General features: G+C 42.4%; 1 protein-coding gene across 2 annotated transcripts in view; it reads right to left on the bottom strand.

The window, feature by feature from the left end:
• Positions 1-12,374, bottom strand: part of NECAB3 (N-terminal EF-hand calcium binding protein 3) — a 99,248-nt gene that overhangs the window by 62,496 nt on the left and 24,378 nt on the right. The gene's annotated exons all lie outside the window — the stretch shown is intronic.

The following is a 12,374-nucleotide window of genomic DNA, read 5'->3' as shown; positions in this document are numbered from 1 at the left end:
TTTTAAAAATCAAAATGATAGCTTGTTATTGCGCTATACAGTCATTAAGAGTAGTTGGTAGTAAAAGAAATGCTGAACATACAAAAAATGCTTTTGTCATCTCTTGTTATCCATGGATACTGCAATTCATTTTACACAGGTCAGCCCTTGATACCATTTGTAATTTACAGCTGGTCCAGATTGCTGCAACTTGATTAGTACCAGATTCAGCTTGGCTTGCCCCTGTGACACTAATACTTTATAGGTTTTCGTGCCTTAAGACTTGGGTATTTCAAACACCATCTTCTCCAAGTAGAACCTGGCTATCTAGTTAGATCTATCAAGAAAAGCTTGTCATGGGTCTTGAACCCTTGCATAAACCTGCTACTAGGTAGCCCAAGGATGAACCTTTTCCAGGACAGACCCCTCCTTCAGAATAGCATATACAGAGAGTTCAATGCAGTCCATTCTTGCTTGTGTCCCACACAGTAGTTAAGACCTTGCAGTTCTGGAGGGCTTTCCAAGATGATGGGAATTTTTGAATCACTGCTGAAAAAGTAGCACTAGATTATTGAGTTTATGATAAGGAATATTTTTTGTCTTGGTCATGTTATGTTTTGGATTATTATTGTATTTTAATCTGATTACAGTACTGTGATGTGGGGTATAAGGCATTCAGAATCAGTTTCAGTTGGAATGGCATATATATCTTAGTAAATAAACAAATAAGTCCTTGGAAGGAATACTCATATTGTGAACCTATCTGATCTCAATGGATATATCATTCTACGAAGTAGGAGCTACAACAGAGAATTACAAATTATGCTGTAGAACAATTGCATATTCACCACATGAACCTGTGGTCCATATGCTACATTGGATCAGGATTACCTATACTGCACTGTTGGTTATACAATGAACTTTCTAATGACCAAATTCAATGTGCTATTCACAAGTCCTGGAGCTGGCAAAACCTGTTTTGTTATAAAATTTGCTACTCCCTTCTGGCAATCCCTATTATGCTAAGATAAATAAACAGCACAAAAATAAATAAGTGCAAAAATAAATAAGTGCAAAAATAAATAAGTGCAAAAATAAATAAGCGCAAAACGTAGTCACCGAACCAGTAGTAACACTGGTTGAATCCAATCACTGGTGTCAACCCACCCACCCCCAATTCCAAAATGGCACCTCCAATTATACAACTATGGCCACCCTTGTCACTTCCACATCCCTTTGTGGAAATACCTACAGTTTTCTTTCCCAGATGAAAAAAGAAGCAAACTTCTAACATCCAAATTTTCACAATAGAAAGTCAATGCCAAACATTGAATTTTTTCTGCAATTGCCTGTTCTCTGTTGCCAAGAACCAAATTCTTCTGAGTAAATAGATACAGTACTGGCAATGCAATTGTCACCAGTATATAAAAGGATTAGGGTTATAATCTCTGGCCCCATAGTGTTCATGAATGTGTGTTTCATTGCATGGAAGCTGCAATGCCTTTAATTCAGTACAGCACAGGATTGTCTTCTGGAGATAAGGGAAGCTGAATGCTGATAACAGTTAAGCATGATATAAGTACTTAAGTTACATATTTACATAGCCATCATCCAAATAACTTTTCTGCACAAACAGTGGCATGTACAATGAAGACAGGGAATAAGAAATAGCAAATTAAGGACATGAAAAACATGATATAAGAAAAGGCAAGAAAATATTGGTAAATCTAGTTCCTACCAATCCCATTCACAATGTCTTTCCATGCTTTTCTATCTCTGCAAATCATCCTTGCAAACATCCATATGTACCACTTTTCACTTTCTTTTGGAGAATAGTTTAGCTCTCTTGTTTAACCTACTTCAGAGAATTAAAAAAATGCTTTATCCCTGCCCCCTCCCTTAATATATTTGCATTTCCTTTGTCTCTTAACAATTCCTTGCTATCTTTGGTTACATTCTTTGCAGCAATCTTTTTATCTGTATAAGCATTACACAATGTCTTTCTCTCTTTTCCGCTTCTGGAACAGTCACTTTCTTATATGCACTGTCCAGAGCCTTTTTCATTTCAGCGTTCTACAAAAATCAGATTTTATACTTCCCATGAGTGCAACTCTGCACACTTCTGTGCATAATTCTTTCAATCTGGTGCAAGCAGTTTTCCTAACCTCTTTCCATACATCCACTTTCCATTCATTCTGTTGAGCAATTAATCTATTTTTATGCTGTTCCATATAAAACTCCTATTTTCTATTTCTGTGGTGGTTATATTTTAATTTCTTTCCATTTCCCCCCCTTTTTCTACATCATTGCTGCCCAAATCCACCCATTCTACTACCCAAACATGATTTGCCCCACATTCAAAGCTCTTTGTATCCTGCACTTATATTCTCAAGTTTTGCTTCCTTTAATGTTTGTACTTATGAATAAATTAATACTCCAGTTATATACTGTATTTGAAGCAAATAGTCCTTTCTCTAAGCAAATGCTCACCAAACAATTACCATTCACTCTTCAGCCTCCAAATGGCCAAATATTTTTTTCAATATTCTCTCAACTTGACCCATACATACCATATAACAAAATATTGTTTCTTCCTCTTTGGACTCCATATATTCAGTAAATTGCATATTTTTTCTTCAAAACTCACATCTGGTTCCTCTATCATCACAATTCATCAGAATATATAATGCAGGTATCATTAACCTGTGGATCCTACTTTCATATACACTCAAAATAAATTAGAGGACACCAGAGAGGTGATATATGCAACATATAGACAAGCATTCCACAGGAATATAATATTTAAATCCAGCAGGATCATTTTTTTAAATTGAAATTGTTATGTTTGGAGAGTAATGGAGACCAGACATCTGACCAGTGACTTCAACTCTTTATTAACAGTAAATAGAACAGAACAGAGCAAGCTATGGGTAGCAGTAACCCCTTTTATAGGGTTGGCTGCTACCCTATTAACCAATACTAAGTGCATCAAGTTCAAACTAATAACCAATAAGAAGTGTCCTAAGCTTGGCCAATCAGGGGCTTGTTATGAACCAATCCTTGTTCATTGTTTAAGGACCAATCAAATGTGCAGGCTTCCAAAACCTGCTTTGCATTTAGGCTTAGTGATTTTATTCATTCACAACACCCCTCCCCCTTGGGTTCCGTTTGAGGGGAGCTGTAACAAAATCTTCAAGGTAGACAGGCCGTTTGGTCTGTCTGGATGATTTCGGTGGCTCCACCGGGTTTGTTCTCAAGTCCGGTTCCGGTGGAGCATTTGGATGATCTTTATTAAGTTCCATTTCGCTGCACGGTGATTCTGTGCTGCTTCCGTTGTTGTTGTCTCCGCCAATCAGTGTTTCTTCGGGATTTCGCAGTTCGGTTTCCCCCATGTTCAAGTCCCATGGAAAAGTCAACTCCCTCCCCGCTTCAATCCCCGGTACTTCGCTGGGCCGTAGGTTTTCCGTTGGCCTGCTATCCGTCATATCGAAGTCAAGTTCCTCGATATTTCCTCCCCCCTCAGTTGGTGAACCTGGGGAGCCATGGGCGCTGGGCAGTAATCTCGAACGGAGTTGGTCTATGTGGCGTTTCCACACCCTCCCATCGTCTGTTAGCAGGCGGTAAGATTCAGGCCCAGTGAGGTGGGTAACGGTTGCGGGTATCCATAAAGGGTCGCCGGAGAAGTTTTTGGCAAAGATTAAATCACCTACCTTAAATTCCCGGCATTTGCTGCTGGAGCTGAAAGGCTTTTCGGGTGCGTATGCGGGGTGGAGCCGGTCGAGGTGCGATCGTAGTTTCTGCCCCATAAGAAGTTCGGCGGGCGTTTTGTTGGTAACGCTGTGGGGCGTGATGTGCTGCAACAATAAAATCCGATTGATTTTCTCATCGATGTTTCCGAATTCCATTTTGTGCAGGGTCTTTTTTACAAACTGTACCATGCGCTCTGCACGCCCGTTCGCCGCAGGGTGCGCGGGCGAGGTCAGCGCATGGCGGATGCCCCGGTCAGCAAGATATTGTTCAAATGGTAATGCTGTGAACTGTGGGCCGTTATCTGAGACGAGGACGTCCGGAAAACCATGTGTGGCAAATAACCTGTTTAATTTGTTGATAACTGAGTCCGTTGTAGTTGTGCTCATTCGATGGATCTCGAGCCAATTTGAATAGGCATCGACTGTAATAAGGAAAGTGTGCCCTTTTGTAGGCCCCGCAAAGTCAATATGGATACGGGACCATGGTCCTCTCGGAGTTTCCCATTCGGTTGGGCTTGCTTTAGGTGGGGCGTTGCTGACGTCTTGGCAACGTTGACAAGTAGCGACCCAGGCCTCGATTCTTTTGTCGATTCCCGGCCACCAGGCGTAGCTCCGTGCGAGTGCTTTCATCCGCACGATGCCCGGATGTCCGTCGTGCAATACCGCTAAAGCAGTTCGTTGCAGTTCGCTCGGGATTACGACTCTATTGCCCCACAAGATGCAGCCCTTTTGAGAAAACAGTTCGGTTTGGCGTGCTTTAAACGGCGCCCATTCAGGTGATAGCTGTTCTGTTGGCCAACCACGCTCAACCCAGCGTAGGAGGTGTTGCAGGACCGGATCTCGTTTTGTCTCGAGGGCAATGTCTCTCGCCATCAATGGCGGCGCGTGTAGAGTCTCAATTTGCAACGTTGTGATGGTTGGGGCTGGATCTTCAACTGATTCTGGAAGCGGTGTTCTGCTCAATGCATCAGCGTGGAGAATTGATTTCCCCGGGCGGTGTTGCAAGGTGTAGTTGTACACCGCCAAGAATTCAGACCAGCGGGTCATTCTGGGGGACAATATATATGGGGTTGGTTTATTACCCGCAATAATCCCCAGTAGTGGTTTATGATCAGTAATTATTGTAAACGCACGCCCATACACATATTCATGAAACCTTTTAACTGCCGCCACAATAGCTAAAGCTTCTTTATCCAGCTGACTATAATTTCTTTCAGCTTTAGCTAAAGTTCGTGAAAAAAATGCGATGGGAGCTTCTGCTCCGTTCGGTAATACGTGGGCCAGGATTGCTCCAACTCCAAAAGGTGAGGCGTCACAAGTAATAATTAATGGCAGAGTCTCGTTGTACTGCATAAGTACAGAATCAGAAGTTAGCAATTTCTTTACTTGTTGGAAAGCGTTTTGTTCACGTTGTCCCCAAACCCACGTTGCTTTTTTGTCTAAGAGTCTATGTAATGGTTCAGCTACGGTTGCTTTATTGGGTAAAAAGACGTTATAAAAATTGTTAAGTCCAAGGAACGCCTGTAGATCTGCCTTGTTCCTTGGAGTGGGGGCCTTCTTAATTGCCTTTAATTTGTCCTCAGTGGGATGGATTCCTTGACTGTCCAGGAGGTATCCCAAAAACTCCACCCTTTCGGTACATAACTGGCATTTTTTTTTTTTAACTTTGAGGCCTGCGTTTTGGAACCTTTGTAAAACTATGCGGAGTCGTTTTTCTAGAATGTCTCTGTTCGGGGCGGCGATGAGCACATCGTCGAAATACGGTACGACCCCTCTTATTCCTTGTAACAGCCTTTCCATTAAGCTCTGAAAAATTCCTGGAGCGACGCTCACCCCGAACTGGAGCCGGTTGCATTTAAATGCACCCCTATGCGTGATGATAGTTTGTGCCTCCGCGGTGGCCGGATCTACAGGCAATTGTTGATATGCCTGTGCTAGGTCTAGTTTAGCGAAAACTTTCCCGCCACCCAGGGAATGGAGCAGGTGTTGCACTACCGGCACTGGATATGCACTTTGCTGAAGTGCGTGGTTTAGGGTGGCCCGGTAGTCTCCGCAAATTCTCAGTGACCCATCAGGCTTGATAGGCGTCACTATTGGGGTTTCCCATCGGGCGTGGTCGGTGGGTTCCAGCACGCCCTGTTCTATTAGCTTATCGAGTTGTTCATCAATTTTAGGTTTCAGGGCGAACGGCACCCGACGCAGCTTAAGGCGGATGGGTGCTACCTCGGGGTTCAAGTTAAATGAGATCGGGGTCCCCTTGTACTTGCCTAGTCCGTTCGCGAAAACGTCTTGGAATTCTTGCATGAGGGCTTCCTCCCAATCGTTGCTCTCGGCACGGTGGACTCCGGCTACAGTGATTCCAAGCGGTCTGAACCATTGAAGGCCTAAAAGACTAGGCCGGTCACGGTCCACGACAGTCAGTGGCAGTGCGATGGTGCTGTCCTTGAAAGAGACCTGGAATCGGCGGGACCCGACAACGGGAATTCGGTTACCCTGGTAATCTTTGAGGATAACCCTTTGAGGGTTTAGGTCTTGGCGGCGAATTGTCGGAATGAGCTGTTGAAGCGTCTTCCAGGACACCATCGAGAGGGATGATCCTGAGTCCACCTCCATTACACAAGGTTTGTTTTCGATAGCGACCTCTACTCGCATTTTCCCGGCATCAAGGGATGTAGCGTGGCCTATGGTAATTGTTTGGTGGGTCTCTTCCCGCCTGGTTTCTTCACGCCTGGTGGAAGTGGTGGACGGTTTGTTTCTGTAGGAGTGGCTTCCCCATTGGTGATTCAGTTTGTTTCGGGTGTGCCGAAGAATTCTGAAGACTGGCATTCGGCCTGTCGGGGTTTGGAGTTTTGTTTGCTTCTGCAAACCTTTGCGATGTGACCTCTTTTCCCGCAAACGCGGCAGAGTGCGTTGAGGAATTTGCAGCTGGATCGGGGGTGATTCGCCCCACATCCTGCACAAGGTCGAGATGAGGGTTGTGTGAACTGGTCTCGTTCCGTTCGGAGTCGGTTGACCTCTTCCTCATCACTTTCTGATGGGGATTCTAGGTCTTTGTGGTGAGTTGATACCGGGTGTCTCTCTGAGCGAGGCGAGATATCTTTGGCGAGTTGACGTAGCGGTGCATTGGTGCGGCGCATTCGGGCTGCCGACTTTTTGGTCGCCTCCGCTGCAGTGGCTTCTTTGAGGGCATCGGTGAGGCTGATGTCCCCCTTAGCCATAATTTTGCTCTGGATCGTGCCGTCTTCTAGGCCCAGAACCAGGCGGTCTCGGAGGGCTTCTTCTAAATCAGAGAATCCGCAGAGGCCTCCAAGGTTGCGGAGGTCTGCGATGTAGTTGGCAAGGCTTTCACCTTTCCGTTGGTCCCTCTGGTAATATTCGTGTCTTCTGACTAAGGTTGGCATGGTGGGCGCGTAGTGAGCCCGTAGCAAAGGCTCGAGGACGTCCCAGTCCATCGCTTTTACTTCGGCTGGCTTGGCAAGTGATTTTGCCATTTTAAACACGGTAGGCCCGCAATGGGTTAGAAATATAGCTCTTTTTTTGCTGGTTGTAGCGTCTTTCAAATTGTTGGTCTCCAGAAACATCTGGAACCAATCCATGTATGACTCCCAGTCTTCGGTTTCTGGGTCGAATGGAGCGGGTGGTACGGCACCGCTGGTCATGTTGCCGTTGATGGTGCGTGTTCGACCACGTACTCTGTTGGTTGCTCTGTAGATCAGTCAGCTCTTCGGTCTCCGCATCCCATCCTCGTCGCCAGTGTTATGTTTGGAGAGTAATGGAGACCAGACATCTGACCAGTGACTTCAACTCTTTATTAACAGTAAATAGAACAGAACAGAGCAAGCTATGGTTAGCAGTAACCCCTTTTATAGGGTTGGCTGCTACCCTATTAACCAATACTAAGTGCATCAAGTTCAAACTAATAACCAATAAGAAGTGTCCTAAGCTTGGCCAATCAGGGGCTTGTTATGAACCAATCCTTGTTCATTGTTTAAGGACCAATCAAATGTGCAGGCTTCCAAAACCTGCTTTGCATTTAGGCTTAGTAATTTTATTCATTCACAACAGAAATAATAGTGGGTCCTTGGTGCTCTCTGAGCTTGGTTGTTTTCTTGAAAACTTGGTAACATTATCAGTGTCTTGGAAGAGAAGCAAAATGTTTTCTTCTTCCTCCTCAAAACAAAAGCAAAAAAAAACAAAACCAGTCCAGTTGTCTTTTGAAGAAAAAAACACAACTATTACTTGAAACAACTATGACTTGGACGATTGAGAATCTCCACAGACAGTATCAGTGTTAGTAAGAAGTGGAGTTTATTCTCAGTTTATATTCTAATGGTTTGCCCTATCAGTGTTGGTGGGGCTGGTCTTAGAGATTCTTTGGTTGGGCTCTTTATTGTTGGCTTGTTTGGCCATTCCTTGACTGGCATATTGTTTACTTCTTGACTATTGGTCTGATATTAATCTTGGAGTTAATCTATTCTCATCTGGGTGCTGATTGCTGATGAGGAGGTGCTTTGGTCTTTTTGTTCCCTTTTTCAATCCTGAGCTACGAATAGTCTCTTTTGCTGGAAGTAATGGCTACTACTGAATAATATATGAATATGGTAATCTTAACAGGTAGCGGGGAAACAAATAATCCTTTCTTCTCTTGCTTATCTCCATAGTCCCCAGAAGGGGGAAAAGTTAATTTTTCCATCCCTGCCTACCAAATAAGATTTTGTGTGTTTTATTCAATATGCATACTATCTTACTGCAACCAACCCTGGAGGGATCACAGAAGTATATAATATAAACACAGCATTAACTCAAACAGTGCACAAAACCCTGCAATATAATCACATAACGGCAATCCAATAATGAAACAAACATAAACTGTAATAAATGGCGGGGGGCTCCCATCTACTCTATCCACAAGGGCTGGGCAAAGAGCTAAGTCTTTAAGGAGTATCATCAGGGTGGAAGCCATATGAATCTTGGGACAGCTCATTCCAGAAGGCAAGCACCTGCTTCGAATAGGCCAATTGAGTAGGATTTATCTCCCTATGGGGGAAAGTGGCACCAGCACACCAGAAGGTAATCAGAAAATGATCTGTCCATGGTCATGGACTGAAGTTAACATTTTCCAATATTAGATCATGTCATGAGTGCCCCAGGACTAAAACCAGATGTAGCCACATGCAGCCACTGGTATATATTAGCTGATAGATGACTTGCGACCAGTGGTGGGATTAAAAAAATTTTACTACACGTTCTGTGGGTGTGGCTTGGTGGGTGTGGTGTGGCTTGGCGGATGTGGCAGGGGAAGGATACTATAAAATCCCCATTCCCTCCCCACCCCACTAACCTGCTTTCCAGCTCTGTTCTCCTGTGCAGGGCAACAAAAGAAGCCCCAGTCGATCAGCTGGGACTCAGGAGGCAGAGAATAGAAGGGGTGGGGCCAGTCAGAGGTGGTGTTCCAAACTACTCAAAATTTTTGCTACCGGTTCTCCGAACTACTCAAAATTTCCACTACCGGTTCTCCAGAACTGGTCAGAACCTGTTGAATACCACCTATCCTTGGGACATGTCAGGATTGCCATGGAGGCCATGAATTCATGAGTTACCCTGGATTCAATATCACCAGATAACAAATTGAAGTTTCCAAGCACCAGATATCAGCTCATGTGAATTGTACTCTTTTTTTAAAGTGTAAAAAAAAAAGACGTAGGTACTTTTAGGTTGGGATGGGAAGTCAAAGTATTCCCTAAATTTTACCTCCCTTCATCCAATTCTATAACATAATGACTGTTTTTGATACAGGGGAACAATTGATACACATGAAACTGCTTTGGCAGTTTCCTAAGGTTGATTTGTTCATTTATTTGTTTCAAATATATTGTCACAATGAATGCACTTGAAAAATGCATTCTGTTTTGGCATCTCTGACTTATAGAGTTTATGGGCAATTACAAAATTTCCCACTGAAACAGAACACCTCTGTGTAATTGTTAGAGTTGCTGCAAGAAATTAATCTAGTTGTTTTACTAATATGAGGTTATGGGCACCTAAGGGAGCAGATTGTAAATCATCCAAAAATGTTATCATAGTATTAATGTGTAATTGTGCATTTTTGAAATGTCAATTAGAAAGAGTTCAGAAAGTTCTACATTTAATTAAAGAATCATCAATTGAGGGTTGTTTTTTTTAGGTTAAGTCAAAATCTTTCTTACCACAGAAAGAACATCCTAATATTCTTCGCCCAACATTCTTTTCCCCCCAGAATACTTTCTTCTTGAGAAATATTGTGGTAGGCAATATTTCCTTGTTACCTGACCTCACAACATCACTGTCAGAATCAAACGCTTCTCAACGAACAGTGAGTTAGCCTGCAATACTGCATTCTAACCATTGTGCACCATGGCTACTATACAATATGTATAATGTATAACACAATGTACAATGTAATCAGATCTCTCTATCTATTTATGAAACAACTTTCCAGGGATTTTTTTTGTTTGTTTCTGTTTTTTATATCATATTTCATATGGTCATTGTAAGCTTTTTCTGGCCATTGAAACATAAAATGAAACATTACAAAGATAGATAGATGGGGGAGAGGGAGGGGAGGGGAGAGAGAGTGGGGAGAGGGAGAGAGAGAAAGACTCTGCAGGTATTGCTTGGCACAAGTTTTTAGGCCATTTTGCTCTAATGTTAATGATGTTCCATCACCAGATCCTAGTATTTCTGTGTAAATAAGACAGGATCACTAGAGATATATGACTATATTGCTATTGGCAAAAATTTGGAGGTGGAATAAGTTCCTTGAAGCATAGCAAAGGGATTTTTAAAAGGTAACAACTGAGGAATTTATTTTACTTTGTCCTTCCTTTTTCCCCTCTTGCCTTCCTTCCATCCATTCATATGGCTGGCCGTCTCACAATAGCAACTCTGAGTGGCTTACAGTATTTAGAAACAATTGAAAACATAATAAACACAGCAAGATGTGCAGCAACTGTATTAGGAGAAGGAGCCAAGGGATTTACAACTTAAGACAATTGCTTCACTCCATCCAATAGAAAGACAGTGAGCCTAAACTACTGAGTAAATTAAAAGAGCATATAAACATCAGAAGATCATAACAGGGCTGTTAGATTAGCTAACCATCTGACTAGCCATTCCAAGCTGCAAAATTTAGGAAGCTCACAAACCGTATTTGAGGGCGATAAACATAATCCATTGCTAGTGGCATTTGAGATAAGTTGCTTGTGATAGAATATAGCCATCAAGACTAGATACATCATCTTCAATTAAATGTTTAGTCTTTTTTAAAAAACCCAATTAAATCAGAGGCCACAAGCAGCACATAAATTAGTGCTCTTGATACTGTGTGATATATAGCACTTAAATTTTATTCTTTGAAATGTTTCCTGGGTTCTATTTCTATTTATGATGGAGAATTTCAGTAGATTTCCTTTCCATTACAAAAAAATTGGTATGTTTTTTCATGCCCATTCAGAATGGCTATGTCCTAGTTCCTCAGGTTTATTATTATGTTGTTACACAGCATGACTCTCAAGGGGATGAAATATTTTTTTCATTGTTAATTAATCTTGATAAACACTATGTCCAAACAACAGCTCTATACACGTGCTAGTAAAAAACGGATGATGCAAGGAATCATCTTATCTTTTTTTCTCATTCCTTGAAATCAACTCAACATAGCTATCTCCAACCTTGTGCTTCTTCTCCAGGTTCATTTCCATTCCACTGATCTTCTGATACCTGGTTTCTTGCCAACAATTATTATTTAGCACACACCAGCCCCCAGCAATGCATTTAACAGCCATTTTTATACTAGCTTTAAACCAGGGGTAGGATTCTACAGGTTTGCACCTATTCTCTAGAACCAGTTGTTAACTTTCTAAGCAGTTCAGATAACCGGTTGTTAGAAGAAATTACTGGCCTAATCCTGTAAGGAAGGCAGGAAGGAAACATTCTGGTGTTGCTTACAGAAACTGCCTCTCCGTTAACCCTTATTACATTCTTGGCAGGACTAGACTTTCTGTCTCAGGAACTTCTCTGGAGGTTTTTTCTTCCTCCTTTGTTGGTACTTTGCTTGTGTTGAGTGACCATTCAAAGTTACAATGGCACTGAAAAAAGTGACTTATGACCATTTTTCACACTTATGACTGTTGCAGCATCCCTACAGTCATAAGAGGCCAGGCGAGGAGATGCGTGCCCCAATGTGAGTGATGTTGAGTTGGCCACACCTAGCCAGTCACATGACCACAATGCCACACCCACCAACTAAGCCACACCCACAGAACCAGTTGTTAAAAAAATTGAATCCCACCCCTGCTTTAAACAATACAGTACTGAAAGGATGATAGAATGGCTCCTAGGTGCCCTGTTTATTTCTGTGAAGAAATGCATTATAGTGGTTTTTTGTCTTCTCTTTGTTGAGCTAGAGATAAATGAAAACACCTCTAGTGTTAAAAAAATAAGACTCTGCAAAGCAGGGGTAAGAGAATAACATGGGTAGCACTGGTTCTTTTCATTGAGTTTGATCTTTTCAAAACATTCCTCCCTTTTGTGAAAAGCTATGTAAAGACTCAGCTGTGCTTTGCTGTTTCACATGTGCCTGGTGTGTGTGTGTGAGTGGGTAGATAA

Source organism: Notechis scutatus, chromosome 3, assembly GCF_049901735.1.
Source record: "Notechis scutatus isolate UNSWTSFEM ecotype Mainland chromosome 3, rNotScu1.2, whole genome shotgun sequence".
Classification (NCBI taxonomy): domain Eukaryota; kingdom Metazoa; phylum Chordata; class Lepidosauria; order Squamata; family Elapidae; genus Notechis; species Notechis scutatus.
Note: the sequence above shows the minus strand (reverse complement) of the source record. Positions and strands in the feature narration are given on the sequence as shown.